Raw genomic sequence first — 12451 nt, forward strand, 5'->3', positions numbered from 1 at the left:
ACTTTCACCCCTGAGTACAAGAAAATTGACACATGAGTGTAACTTCATATTCTCGTTAGTTAAACTATAAGTACAAAGGAGCGACAGTACCTGATCATTTATTTTTCTCACACGCGCTCTAGTCATAGGTCCAGGTGCAACTATGTCAATGGTGTCTCGTGTAATATTTGTAGATGTATTTATGGTATCTATGTCCACCTCAGGGGGGTCCGCCTCGAAAAGGTTTGGGTGGAATCAACACGTACACTATCTGTATGCACCCTCGTTCTTTCCCGGCAATTGAGCTTGTCTCTCCTTTGTGTTTGGTTCTTATCAGAACAGTCTAAGCGGTAGTACCGCTCAACTCCATGATAGTACTGCTCCTACAATACTCCGTTGTGCAGTCTGGCTCCTACTTCTTCCTAATTTGTGGGTTCTATAAACAGGCTATAGTGGAGTGGCAGCTCACCGCAGCAGTACTGCTCCTGCGGTACCATGGGACTAACTGCCTCTCAACTACCACGGGTTTACTAGACGCTCATGGGCTAAGTGGAAGTACCGCTGCTGGCCATGGTAGTACCGCTCTAGCGGAACTACCGCTAGCTAGTACCGCGGGAGTACTGCTTATTTTCCTTGTTCTGAACATATCTGTTCCACGGGCGGTAGTAGAGCGGCAGTTCCCAATGGTAGTACCACCCAGGGCGGCACTACCGCTCTGCCTTCCTCTACTACCGCGGGTTTCAGCTACAGTTCAATACCAGGCGGTAGTACCGCTCCGGTGTTACTTCCGTCTCCTTGACATGCTCAGTCTGCTTATGCATGATCTATGGGAGCATAATGGTTGGATCCTTTCTTCCACTATATAAAGGAGTCATCTTTCTTCTAGTTGACTACCTCTTCCTCCCCCAAGCCCCATTGTTGCTCACAAGCTTATTCTTGCCCGATCTCTCTCCCTAGCCAATCAAACTTGTTGATTCTTTAGGGATTGCTTGAGAAGGCCTAGATCTACACTTCCACCAAGAGGAATTTGATTCCCCCACTAATCCCTTGCGGATCTTTTTACTCTTGGACGTTTGAGCAGCCTAGACGGTTGAGGTCACCTTGGAGCCACATTCCATTGTGGTGAAGCTTCATGGTGGTGTTGGGAGCCCCCAATTCGGTTGTGGAGAGAGCCTCGACCTTGCTTGTAAAGGTTCGGTTGCCGCCTTCAAGAGCACCACTAGTGGAATCACGACATCTCGCATTGTGTGAGGGCGCGAGGAGGATATGGTGGCCCTAGTGGCTTCTTGGGGAGCATTGTGCCTCCACACCGCTCCAGCGGAGACGTACTTCCTCTCAAAGGGAAGGAACTTCTGTAACACATCCTCGTCTTCACCGTCTCCACTTGTGGTTATCTCTTACCTTTACTTTGTGCAAGCTTTACTTGTGTTGTATCCTTGCTTGCTTCTGTTGCTTGTGTTGCTAGCATCATATATGTTGTTCACTTAGTTGCATATCTACTCGACCTACTTGTTGCTAACCCTAATTTGTTAAGAAAATTCAAAAATTGGTAGTTGCCTATTCACCCCCCTCTAGTCAACCATATCGATCCTTTCAGTGGGCATCATGGAATTGTTGATGGATAAGGGTTGATGATGATGGCGGTGACGTACTCCACCCTCCTGGGCTCCGAACGGACTCCAGATCAGCCCTCCCGATGAAGAACAGGAGGTGGCGGCGGCTCCGTATCGCAAAACCTGATGATTCCTTCTCTTTGATTTTTTTCTCCCCGAATAGGTATATATGGAGTTGGAGTTAGGGTTGCCGGAGGATACAACGGCCCACAAGCCCGGTGGAGCGCCCTGGGGGTAAGCGCGCCCCCTGAGCTTTTGGTTCCTGGGTGGCCCCCCTTTGGTAATTCTCTTTGCCAATATTTTTTATATATTCCAGAACTAATCTCCGTAAATTTCAGCCCAATGTGAGAACTTTTTTCCTTCACAAAAATAACACCATGGAAATTTTGCTGAAAACAACGTTAGTCCGGGTTAGTTCCATTCAAATCATATAAATTAGAGTCCAAAACAAGAGCAAAAGTGTTTGGAAAAGTAGATATGTATGGGATGTATGAGGGGCATGCGGGAAGTACTTTGCTTTGAGGGATAAGTAGACTTTCCCAATAAGCATGTGAATTCTTTATGACTAATGTGAGTCCATGGATTATGCGCACTCCTATCTTTTCGCCATTTGCTAGCCTCTTAGGTACGTGCATTTCCCTTTCTTACCTTGAGAGTCTGTGCAAACTTCACCGGTGCATCCAAACCCCGTGATATGATACGCTCTATCACACATAAGCCTCCTTATATCTTGCTCAAAACAACCATCATACCTACCTATCATCACATTTCCATAGCCATTCTGAGATATATTCCCATGCAACTTACACCATTCCGTTATTATGACATACACCTTCATTGTCATATTGCTTTGCATGATCATATAGCTGACATAGTAATCGTGGCTCAGCCATCATTCATCATTTTTTATACATGTTACGTTACATCATTACACTTCCTGGTACACTGCCAGAGGCATTCATATATAGTCATATTGTTCTAGTATCGAGTAGTAATATTGAGTTGTAAGTAAGTAAAAGTGTGGTGATCATCATTATTAGAGCATTGTCCCCGTGAGGAAAGGATGATGTGGACTATGATTACCACACAAGTCGGGATGAGGAACCAACCGAAAAAAGAGAGGCCAAAAAGAGCCCAACAAAAAAATGAGAGAAGGGGCAATGTTACTATCCTTTTCCACACTCTTGCTTCAAAGTAGCACCATGTTTTTCACATGGAGAGTCTCCTATGTTGTCACTTCCATATATTGTGGGAATTTTTCATTATATAACTTGGCTTGTATATTCCAATGATGGACTTTCTCAAATGCCCGAGGTCTTCATGAGCAAGCAAGTTGGATGCACACCCACTTAGTTTCCAGTTGAGCTTTCGTACACTTATATATCTTAGTGCACTTGTTGCATGCCAATCGCTACTCCTTGCATAGACATCAATTGATGGGCATCTCCATAGCCTATTGATAAGTCGCGTCGATGTGAGACTTTCTCCCTTTTTGACTCATCTTTATTGATCCCTATCACCACATTCTATTCCACCTACTGATATATGCATGGCTGATGCTCATGTATATATTGCGTGGGAGTTGAAAATGTGAAGCGCGTTAGAAGTACGATCCAATTGCTTAGTTTAATACCTTGGTGCTCATGATTTTTATTTTTGCAGTGAAGGCAGAGTTAATGCCATGTCAACATAATAAATGAGGGGGGATAACACTCATTAAGGATTGTATATTTTAAAAAGTAATGATTATGCTTCTTATATTCATGGATATTACTATGCTGATGTTATTACTTCATCGTTTCTCAATATTTATACCCTAAAAGAGATTAGATGATAGACATGTTAGGTAGGATTCCACATCAAAAATTCTATTTTTATCATTTACCTTCTCGAGGACGAGCATGGATTAACCTTGGGGATGTTGATATGTCTCCAACGTATCTATAATTTTTGATTGTTCCATGCTATTATAGTATCAATCTTGGATGTTTTATATGCAATTATATGCTATTCTATACCATTTTTGGGACTAACCTATTAGCCTAGTGCCAAGTGCCAGTTCCTATTTTTTTCCTATATTTTGTTTTCCACAAAATCAGTACCAAACGGAGTCCAAACGCTATGGAACTTTTTGATGATTTTTTTGGACATAAGAGACCCTAGAAGCTTCTAGAGCAAACAAGAGGATGTACGAGGAGACGGTAAGGCAACAGGGTGCGCCATGGGGGTGCTTTGATGCCTTTTGGCCCCTCGAGGCTCTGTCTGACCTAATTCCACTTCTATAAATTCTCAAATATTGGGAAACCAATAGAGAGCCACCCGAAACACTTTTTTCGTGGCCACAACTTTTGTTCTTCCGCGATCCCATCTGGAGGCCTTTTTGGTACTCCGTCGGAGGGGTAATCGATCATGGAGGGCTTCGGCACCATCCTTGCTGCCTTCCGATGATGCATGAGTAGTTCACCATAGACCTACCGGTCCATAGCTAGTATCTAGATGGCTTCTTCTCTCTTTTTGATCTTCAATACAATGTTCTCCTCGATGTTCTTGGAGTTATATCCGATGTAATCTTCTTTTGTGGTGTGTTTGTTGGGATCTGATGAATTGTGCGTTTATTATCTGAATATTTATGATAAGCAATGGAGTCTTTTCTGAACTTTATTATGCATGATTGTTATAGATTTGTATTTGTCTTCGATCTATCCGTTTGGTTTGGCCAACTAGATTGATTTATCTTCACTAGGAGAGGTGCTTTGTAATGGGTTCAATCTTGGAGTTTTCTATGTCCCAGTGACAGAAGGGGACAATACACGTATTTGTATTGTTGCCATTAAGGGAAAAATGATGGGTTTTATTCATATTGATTGGGTTTACTTCGTCTATATCATGTCATCTTGCTTAAGGTGTTAATCTGTTTTTCATGAACTTAATACCCTAGATGCATATTGGATAGCAGTCGATGGGTGGAGTAATATTAGTAGATGCAAGAAGGAGTCGGTCTACTTGTCTCGGATGTGATGCCTACATACATAATCATTGCCTTGAATATCGTCATAACTATGCGCTTTTCTATCAATTGACCAACAGTAATTTGTTCACCCACCATATGTTATGTGCTGGCAAGAGAAGCCTTTAGTGAAAACTATGGCCCTCGTGTCTACTTTTATCATATATAAAATCCAAAAATACCTTGCTGCAATTTTATTTCTTTTATTTTATTTTACAATTTACTTTATCTATATGTCACTATCAAAATTAATCCTTGCAAGTAACGAGTTCAAGGGGATTGACAACGCTCTTGCCCGCGTTGGGTGCAAGTATTTGTTTTTCTGTGTGTAGGTGTTGTTCACGAGGCTTTGTGTGATTCTCCTACTGGATTGATACCTTGGTTCTCACTGAGGGAAATACTTATCTCTACCGTGTTGCATCTCCTCTCTTCTTCGTGGAAAATCTCAACGCATCTCACAAGTAGCAGCTGGCTAGCTGGGCCGGGGTCAGCCTGCCCGGCTGGCCTGGCTTTTTATTTCCCCCTTCTGTTTTTCTATTTTTCTTTTTCTATTTAGTTAGTTATGATATATTTTGAATATTACTCTTGTTTCAAAAAAAACTTGCTCTAAATTCATTTATGAATATTTAAGACTATGTGGAGATTTTATTTAAGTATTTTGAAGAAATTATTCCTACAACTTTATTTCCTGCCTTGCTTAAATATTTCCTTTGAATATTTTTATTTACCAAAATTGTTTTATTCTAATTTCCAGCAATGAATTTGAAAAAACTTCACCGAATTTGAAAATTTCATGAATTTTGGGAAAAAGTTCATTGATTTTGAAAGAAAAAATCGAAGTTGAAAAAGTTCATCAATTTTGAAAAAAAAAGTTAATAGATTTGGAAAAAGTTCATCCATTTGAAAAAAATTATCTATTTGAAAAAAAGTTCATCAATTTTGAAAAAAACCCATTAATTCTAAAAAAACTCATCGGTTTTGAAAAAAAATCATTCGATTTGAAAAAATTCATCTATTTTGAAAAAAGTTCATCTATTTGAAAAATGTTCATTGATTTTGATTAAAGTTCATTCAATTTACCAAAAAAGAAAAGTATAAAACCAAACAAACCCATTCCGAATATAAAATATGAAAAAGAAAAAAAGAAAAAAATAGAAAAAAGAAAAAAGACTTAAGAAGAAAGGAATGAAGAACGGGCTGGTTAGTGCAGGGCACTAGTGACCAAGAGGTTGTCGGTTCTATTCTCACTAGACATGCGTGCATTTTTTTTGTTTTTAACAATAGAAAAAAGAAAGTTGGGTCGAGCCCGACTAGACACGCCTGTGAGTGCCCATTTGCAAACACAGTAGGAGCGGGCGCCTGAAGTGCCAAATAGGGTATGCCCTCCTAGAACCTTCCTGCATACTCCAGAGGACTTTTAGGGTTATCCAAAACTTTTCTAGTTTTTCTTCGTTTTCTTCCAAAACCTCCAGTTCTCTCATAAGCGCTTCCGGTTTTCTCTCAAAATGATTTCTGTTGACACTAAAACTTTTCTAGTGACATTCTCCAACACTCCTAACTCAGTTACTACTCAACAGATCAAATTCATCTTAAGTGTGTGACCCTGCAGGTTCGGTGAAATATAGACATGAACAAAACCTACTTTTCTTCAATGATCAACAGAGGAACCATTGACATCCATGTTGACCCATATACATACATGAATGATGTTCAAGTGAACCTTTAGTTAATCATATATTGTTCCCTTTGCTCCATGATACTTTACAAAACCCGAGGTGAGATATCGGTATCCTCCTGAGTCATCAACATACCCATGATACCGGTCTCCTCGTAATCGATTTTGTTCTTCTTTCTCGTTATCATGTTCCGACATCCCTGTAACCTAGCCACCTGTGTCTGGCTAGACGATGATGGATGCCGTCACACCAAGAGGGCCCTAAGAATATCTCTCCATCGTCGGAGGGGCAAATCCCACTCTTGAGCCTTCTTGTCCCTTGTCACACTTTCTGATAAACTTGTAAGTTGTTGTTATGATCACCGTGTTACCGATGACGTTTGAGCAACCCCAAAGTGTATCACCCGGCATGAAGTAACTCGATACTCTCATGGCCCAACGAACTAAGCATAGTTAACTTTCCCATGTTATGAACTTTCGACTTGTGTTGTTGGCAACGAGACCAAGACCAGCAGGACGGCATGATGGAGGTCACCATGGAGCCCAGGACAGCGTCGCCACCAGAGCCTTTGGCTGGCGAAGACCACCTTTTTCCAGGACAACTTGTACTAGTTGTCTCCCTTCAAATTTGGTCGTTGTTGGATCCCTTGCCGCCTACATTTGGGAAGAGGACCAGGGCCCCTATAAATAGGACTAGCCACCACAGTAGGAGGTAAATCATCTTGGATCGGATCCATTCCATCCTCAACCACACAAGCTCATCGAGCCCAAGAACACCTCTCCTCAGGAGGCTATTCTTCCCTTGTACTTGTTCATCCTCAGCCCAAGAGGCAATCCACCACACCACACTGGAGTAGGGTATTACACCACATCGGTGGCCCGAACCAGTATAAACCCTGTGTCCTTTGTTCTTCGGGTTCGGCGAGTTAGGTTCTGAGATCGTTGCGAGAGCGTGAACTGGGGGAAAGATCTTCGTACGCACTCCAGTGTTCGAACCTCAAGGGTTTAGCCGGAACCCGAAATCTGACATTTGGCGCGCCAGGTAGGGGTGCGCTGAGGTTTTATTCCCCATCGACCGATCCGCCATCACCCCGCATCTCCGATGTCTGACGATCCGAGGGCCCAGGCCGACCGTTGGGCGCCCCGGCCAGCTCGAGCACCTCCATCCATTCCAGAAGATCTCAACTTTGCACTCCAGGCGGCCCGCGCGCCGCGCAACACCCGCGGACGAGGGCAGCGCGGATCAACATCCGTCGCCCTCACGCCGCGGCGCGCGTGGGCCTCCGCAAGATCCGCGGGCTACGCAGCAGCGACGGCGCCACACACCCGATGGGAACAGACCAACATGTGAGCCGCGCTCGTGGTGGCACGGGAGCTGCTGCAGTGCCGGCTGATGGAGAGCGGCCGTGACGCGCTGCTGGAACGCGTCGCCGAGCTATTGGATGTTGCGGCCAGGGGTACACCGCTTTCTGCTCCCTACTCACATCTCAAGTTGTGGCCAGGTCACATGGCGGGCCTCATTGCGCCTGCGTGCTCCCAGGTGCACGAGGAGGGCTCGCTAGCGCTGGCATGACCGGCGATGTCGGGCACCCAGCTGCGCCCTTGCCTCCCCTGGGTGGTGTGGGCGTGGGCATTTCTCCTCATGATCCCAATCAAGCACCACCCCATGGCCACTAGGAAGGCACGCCGGGCTCGGCGGCGTGGGGCGCGGGGTGCCTTGGCGGATGCTCCGACGAGGCAGCCCAGGAAGCCTATGTGCCCCGCATGGTGAATCAGGAGTACGCGCTAGAGGACAACCCCTACACGTTCCACGAGCCAGGCTGGGAAGAAGAGATGTTGGAAGCCGAGGCCTTCTATGAGCCACCCAGGAGCCTCGCCGACCCCGCCGACGGCAACCACCACAGGGCACCGCTTATAACTCAGGAGCAGGCTTACGCTAACCATGGGTCGTAGGTGGACCAGGCCATGTTGGCGGATAGCGCCCCCAGCGCTGCAGCCTGATACGTCCATTTTGCATCATGCTTTTATATCGATATTTATTGCATTATGGGTTGTTATTACACATTATGTCACAATACTTATGCCTATTCTCTCTTATTTTACAAGGTTTACATAAAGAGAGAGAATGCCGGCAACTGGGATTCTGGGCTGGAAAAGGAGCAAATATTATAGACCTATTCTGCACAGCTCCAAAAGTCCTGAAACTTCACGGAAGATGTTTTCCAAATATATAAAAAATACTGAGAGCAATAATTTCACCAGGGGGGCCACACCCTGCCCACGAGGGTGGGGGCGCGCCCTACCCCTCTAGGCGCGCTCCCTACCTCGTGGGCCCCTTGGTGGCCCTCCGGTGGCCATCTTCTGCTATATGGAGTCTTTCGATGGGAAAAAATCATAAGCCATCTTCTCGAACGAAACTCCGCCGCCACGAGGCGGAACCTTGGCGGAACCAATCTAGGGCTCTGGCGGAGCTGTTCTGCCGGGGAAACTTCCCTCTCGGAGGGGGAAATCATCACCATCGTCATCACCAACGCTCCTCTCATCGGGAGAGGGCAATATCCATCAACATCTTCATCAGCACCATCTCATATCAAAACCCTAGTTCATCTCTTGTATCCAGTTCTTGTCTTCAAGTCCAGGATTGGTGCTAGTAGGTTGCTAGTAGTGTTAATTACTCCTTGTAGTTGATGCTAGTTGGTTCAATTGGTGGAAGATCATATGTTCAGATCCTATATGCATATTAATACCTCTCTGATTATGAACATGTTTATGCTTTGCGAATAGTTACTTTTGTTCCTGAGGACATGGGGGAAGTCTTGCTATTAGTAGTCATGTGAATTTGGTATTCGTTCGATATTTTGATGAGATGTATGTTGTCTCTCCTCTAGTGGTGTTATGTGAACGTCGACTACATGACACTTCACCATTATTTGGGCCTAGAGGAAGGCATTGGGAAGTAATAAGTAGATGATGGGTTGCTAGAGTGACAGAAGCTTAAACCCTAGTTTATGCGTTGCTTCGTAAGGGGCTGATTTGGATCCATATGTTTCATGCTATGGTTAGGTTTACCTTAATACTTTTGTTGTGGTTGCGGATGTTTGCAATAGAGGTTAATCATAAGTGGGATGCTTGTCCAAGTAAGGGCAGTACCCAAGCACTGGTCCACCCACATACCAAATTATCAAAGTACCGAACGTGAATCATATGAACGTGATGAAAACTAGCTTGACGATATTCCCATGTGTCCTCAGGAGCGCTTTACATCATATAAGAGTTTGTCCAAGCTTGTCCTTTGCCACAAAAAGGATTGGGCCACCTTGCTGCACCTTATTTACTTTTGTTACTTGTTGCTCGTTACAAATTATCTTATCACAAAACTATATGTTACCACTTATTTTAGTACTTGCAGAGAATACCTTGCTGGAAACTGCTTATCATTTCCTTCTGCTCCTCGTTGGGTTCAACACTCTTACTTATCGAAAGGACTATGATAGATCCCCTATACATGTGGGTCATCAAGACTCTTTTCTGGCGCCGTTGCCGGGGAGTGAAGCGCCTTTGGTAGGTGGAATTTGGTAAGGAAAAATTTATATAGTGTGCTGAAATTTACTGTCACTTGTTACCATGGAAAGTAATCCTCTGAGGGGCTTGTTCGGGGTATCTTCACCCTGACCAGTAGAGCAAAGAGTTGCTCCTCAACCTATTGAACCTACTGAAAATGAAAATGAAAATGAAAATGCTTGCTTTGAAGTTCCTTCGGGTATGATAGAAAAACTACTAGCTAATCCTTTTTTAGGAGATGGAACAAAACATCCTGATGAACATCTGATATATGTGGATGAAGTTTGTGGATGATTTAAGCTTGTAGGTGTACCCGGAGATGTTGTTAAGAAGAAGGTCTTCCCTTTATCTTTGAGGGGAGATGCATCGACATGGTATAGGCTATGTGATGATATGGGGTCTTGGAATTACAAACGATTGAAATTGGAATTTCATCAGAAGTTTTATCCTATGCACCTTGTTCATCGTGATCGCAATTACATATATAATTTTTGGCCTCGCGAAGGAGAAAGCATCGCTCAAGCTTGGGTGAGGCTTAAATCAATGTTATATTCATGCCCCAATCATGAGCTCTCAAGAGAAATGATTATTCAAAAAATTATGCTCGGCTTTCTGGTAACAATCGCACCATGCTTGATACTTCTTGTGTTGGCTCTTTTATGATGAAGACTATTGAATTCAAATGGGATTTATTGGAAAGAATTAAACGCAACTCTGAAGATTGGGACCTCGACAATGGTAAGGAGTCAGGTATGACACCTAGTTTTGATTGTGTTAAATCTTTTATGGATACCGATATTTTTCGTAAATGTAGCACTAAATATGGACTTGACTCTGAGATAGTAGCTTCTTTCTGTGAATCTTTTGCTGCTTATGTTGATCTCCCCAAGGAGAAGTGGTTTAAATATCATCTTCCCATAGAAGTAAAAGTAGCTGCACCTATTAAAGTTGAAGAAAAGACTATCACTTATAATGATCCTATTCTTCCTACTTATGTTGAGAAACCACCTTTTCCTGTTAGGATAAAGGATCAAGCTAAAGCTTCAACTATGGTTCGTAAAAGCAATATTAAAACATATACACCTCCTGAGCAAGTTAAAGTTGAACCTAATATTGCTATTGTTAAAGATCTCTTGTCTGGTAATATAGATGAGCATGTTATTTATTTCTATGATGAAACTGCTAGAATTGCTAAACCCTGTGATAAAGATAAACCTGGACCTGTGGTAGGCATGCCTATTATTTCTGTTAAAATAGGAGATCATTGTTATCATGGCTTATGTGATATGGGTGCCAGTGCTAGTGCAATACCTATTAGCCTTTATAGAGAAATTATGCATGATATTGCACCTGTTGAGTTAGAAGATATTGATGTTACAATTAAACTTGCCAATAGAGATACTATTTCACCGATGGGAACTGTTAGAGATGTTGAAGTCTTGTGTGGGAAAACTAAATATCCTGCTGATTTTCTTGTTCTTGGTTCCCCACAAGATAGCTTTTGTCCCATTATATTTGGTAGACCCTTCTTAAATATTGTTAATGCTACCATAGATTGCAAAAGAGATGTTGTTACTATCGGTTTTTAGATGATATGACTCATGAATTTAATTTTTCTAAATTTAATAGACAACACCGTGAAGAAGAATTACCTAGTAAGGATGAAATTATCGGTCTTGCTTCTATTGCCGTACCTCCTCGTGATCCTTTAGAACAATACTTGCTAGACCATGAAAATGGTATGTTTATGAATGAAAGAAGGGAATTAGATGAAGTATTCTTTAAACAGGAACCTATTCTGAAAAACAATTTACCTGTTGAAATCCTAGGGGATCCTCCTCCACCCAAGGGTGATCCCGTGTTTGAGCTTAAACCGTTACCTGATACTCTTAAATATGCTTATCTTGATGAGAAAAAGATATATCCTGTTATTATTAGTGCTAACCTTTCAGAGCATGAGGAAGAGAGATTATTGAAAACTCTGAAGAAGCACCGCGCTGCTATTGGGTATACTCTTGATGATCTTAAGGGCATTAGTCCCACTCTATGTCAACATAAAATTAATTTGGAAGAAGATGCTAAACCAGTTCGTGATCATCAACGCTGGCCGAATCCTAAAATGAAAGAAGTGGTAAGAAAGGAGATACTGAAGCTCCTTGAGGCATGTATAATTTATCCCGTTCCTGATAGTCAGTGGGTAAGCCCTGTCCATTGTGTCCCTAAGAAGGGAGGTATTACTATTATTCCTAATGATAAAGATGAATTGATTCCTCAAAGAATTATTACAGGTTATAGGATGGTAATTGATTTCCGCAAATTAAATAAGGCTACTAAAAAAGATCATTACCCCTTACCTTTTATCGATCAAATGCTAGAAAGATTGTCCAAACATACACATTTTTGCTTTCTATATGGTTATTCTGGTTTCTCTCAAATACCTGTGTCAGCCAAAGATCAATCAAAGACTAATTTTACATGTTGTTTTGGTACTTTTGCTTATAGACATATGCCTTTTGGTTTATGTAATGCACCTGCTACCTTTCAAAGATGCATGATGGCTATATTCTCTAACTTTTGTGAAAAGATTTGTGAGGTTTTCATGGACGACTTTTCCGT

This window comes from Triticum dicoccoides, chromosome 1A, assembly GCF_002162155.2.
Source record: "Triticum dicoccoides isolate Atlit2015 ecotype Zavitan chromosome 1A, WEW_v2.0, whole genome shotgun sequence".
NCBI lineage: Eukaryota > Viridiplantae > Streptophyta > Magnoliopsida > Poales > Poaceae > Triticum > Triticum dicoccoides.